Source organism: Nannospalax galili, unplaced genomic scaffold, assembly GCF_000622305.1.
Source record: "Nannospalax galili isolate Female #2095 unplaced genomic scaffold, S.galili_v1.0 scaffold781, whole genome shotgun sequence".
NCBI lineage: Eukaryota > Metazoa > Chordata > Mammalia > Rodentia > Spalacidae > Nannospalax > Nannospalax galili.
The window spans coordinates 126,969-130,249 of NW_008346898.1; positions in this window are offsets into that span (position 1 = coordinate 126,969).

Below are 3,281 nucleotides of genomic sequence, written 5' to 3' on the forward strand. Positions count from 1 at the left end.
GTGGTAGTGTATACCTTTAAAGCCAGAGATGGGTCTCTGTGAGTTTGAGGCCAGCCTGGCCTATACAACAGTTCCAGGCCAGCTAGGGCTACGCAGAGAGAGATCTTGTCTCAAAACAAAACAAGAAGAAAACCAGATGGGAAGGAAGAACAAGAAAAGGTATGACATGGTATGAACATGGTTATGTTATACATGTCATACATGTATGAAAATGCAAAACCCATTTTTTTTTTCGGTCTTTTTGAGACAGGATTTCCCTGTAGCCCCAGCTGTCCTGGAACTCACTATGTAGACCAGGCTGGCCTTGAACTCACAGAGATCCACTTGCCTCTGCCTCCCAAGTGCTGGGACTACAGGCATGCACCACCACACCTGGCCTGCAAAACCCATTTAAAAAAAAAAAAACAAGCCGGAGGCAGAGGCAGGCAGATCTCTGTGAGTTCAAGGCCAGCCTGGTCTACATAGTGAGTTCCAGGTCAGCTGGGGCTACAGGGAGACCCTGTCTCAAAAAGACAAAAAACAAAACAAAACAAAACAAAACAAAAAACCAGATTACTTGTGAAGCACATTAGTAGAAGATACCTCCAAGGAGCTGGAGAGATGGCTCAGCGGTTAAGAGCACTGGCTGCTCTTGCAAAGGACTGGGTTCGGTTCCCAGTACCCACATGGTGGCTAACAACCATCCATAACCCCAGTTCCAGGAGAACCGACACCCTCTTCTGACCTCCACAGGAATTGCATGACACGGATGCACTTATATACATACAGGCAATACACTCATACACATAAAATTAAAAAAATTAAAAAAAAAGACAATACCTCCAAATGGAACAATTTGATAAACAGTGCGTTAAGTAAACCAGTTTTGTATCACCAATGATGGGATAATTCATGTCCTGATGGTGCCTGTGTCTTGTTAAATGTTTAGTGTGGGCCTGTGAGATGGCTCAGCAGGTAAAGGCACTTGCTGTGGAAGTCTGATGACCCAAGTTAATTCCTGGAACCCAGGATGGAAGAAGAGAACAGGCTCACAGTTTTCTTACCTCTCCACATGCACATGGCATCCTCACACCCCATGCCCTGCACAAAAAAGAAAAAATTGAAAAATTAAAAAAAATTATTATTTTTATTTTATGTGTATGTGTGTATTGCCTGCATGTAGGTAAGTGTACCCATGTCTTGCAATGCCTGCGGAGGTCAGAAGAGGCTGTCGGATCCCCTGGGACTGGAGTTACGAACAGTTGTTAGCTGCCATGTGGGTGCTGGGAATCGAACCTGGGTCTTCTGCAAGAACAGCCAGTTTTTTTAAACACTAAGCCATCTCTCCAGCTCCCAAAATTGAAAAATATTAAAATAAAAAATATTAACTCATACTATATTAATTTACACTATAAAACGACAAAGAGGTATGACTTAATATTAGTTAAAATCTACAAAAATCAAGTCTAGAGGCTGGAGACACATTGCCTGTATGTAAATATAGGTGATTTATTGCATGCCCTCAGAATTATTACTCTATAGAACTGTCCTAGTCAGCTGTAACTGTCAACTTGGTACAGCTTAGAGTCACCTGATAGGAAAGCCTCCACTGAGGAATTTCCTAGATCAGATTGGCTGTGCATGTCTCTGGGGGACTGACTAACTACCTTGTTTATTAATTGATGTAGGAAGGCCCAGCCCACTGTGGGCAGCACCATGCCTAGGCAGGTGGTACTGGGTTGTATAAGAATGTTAGCTGAGCATGAGCCTGTGAATGAGCCAGTAAGCAGTTTCTCCATGGTTCCTGGCTTGAGGTTCTGCCCTACTTCCCTCAGGGATGGACTGTCACCTGTTAGATGAAATAAACCCTTTCCTCCCTGAAGTTGCTTTTGGTCAGTGTTTTTATCACAGCAACAGAGAAGCAAACTTGGGCAGCGACCATCTAGCATCAAGAGCCATTTACCACATACCTGTTGTGTACCTGTGTGGAAGGGGAAGGGTACAGCCCTTACTTTGAAGAACTCAAGCCTATCAATCGGCATCTCTGTATGACCTTATAAAATCCTTATTTAATTTCCACTTTTGGTAACTTAATTGCTGGCAACCCAGAAATAACTTGCAACTAGTATTTAAAGGCAATTAAAATTTTCCACTCAATTAAAATGTAAGTCATAATACAGTTTGTGTTCTTGCCTATCGGAGTTACATTTTATCACCTATAAGAAGACAATTTAGAAATTGTAAGCATCAGTAATTTGTTTCCATAATATTTATAAACCAAATTATTAACATTACAATAAAGACTTAATCAGGCTGCTATATGGAAATTGGGTTTAAGTAGTCACAAGTCTGAGTGCATAGAGAATCTTCTCTGTAGTGGGAGGCAGAGGGAGGGGGAATCTCTGTGAGTTCAAGGCCAGCCTGGTCTACAAATTGAATTCCTGATTGCAAGTGCTCTCTGTGCCCTCAGTTACAGCCTCATCTGGAACCCAAATATTAAAAAGCCTGGATATCTAAAAATATTTTTTTGAAAATGTTATTTTAAAATTATTTATTGAATATTTTTATGAGTGTATTGCCTGCATATATGTAAGTGTACCCATGGTGTGCAATGCCTACAGAAGTCAGAAGATGTCGGATCCCCTGGAACTGGACCTATGGACAACTGTTATCTGCCATGCGGGTGCTGGGATTCGAACCCAGATCTTCTGCAAGAGCAAGCAGTGCTCTTAACTACTGAGCCATCTCTCCAGCCCTACAAATAATTCTTAAAGTAATGTATGATGCAGAAAAGTGCCTGCATGAGGCATGACCTCTGATACCACTATATCTATGATCTACGTATCTATGTTCTCTCAGACACAAACACATACACATATTTAAAGGGGGTATACATAAAGCTCTGCTTTTTTCATTTCTACTGAGTACTCACTCTAGCTAAGCAGACGTACCCACTTTATAAACGGAACATGGCATGTAACACACATTACTTTGGCTTTTCTGCTCTCCTCCCTCCTTTCTCCTTCCTTCCCTCCTTTCTGATGGGGGTCTATGTAGCCCTGGCGGACCTTAAATTCAGGATCATCCTTCCTTAGCCTCCCGAATACATGAGATTATAGTTACATACAATTGTGCCTAGCTCTTTTAAGTTCATAGAAAGAGCTAGGCGTGGTGGCACATGCCTTTAATCCCAGCACTTGGGAGGCAGAGGCAGGTGGATCTCTGTGAGTTCAAGGCCAGCCTGGTCTACTTAGTTGAGTTCCAGGACAGCTGGGGCTACAGGGAGACCCTGTCTCAAAAAA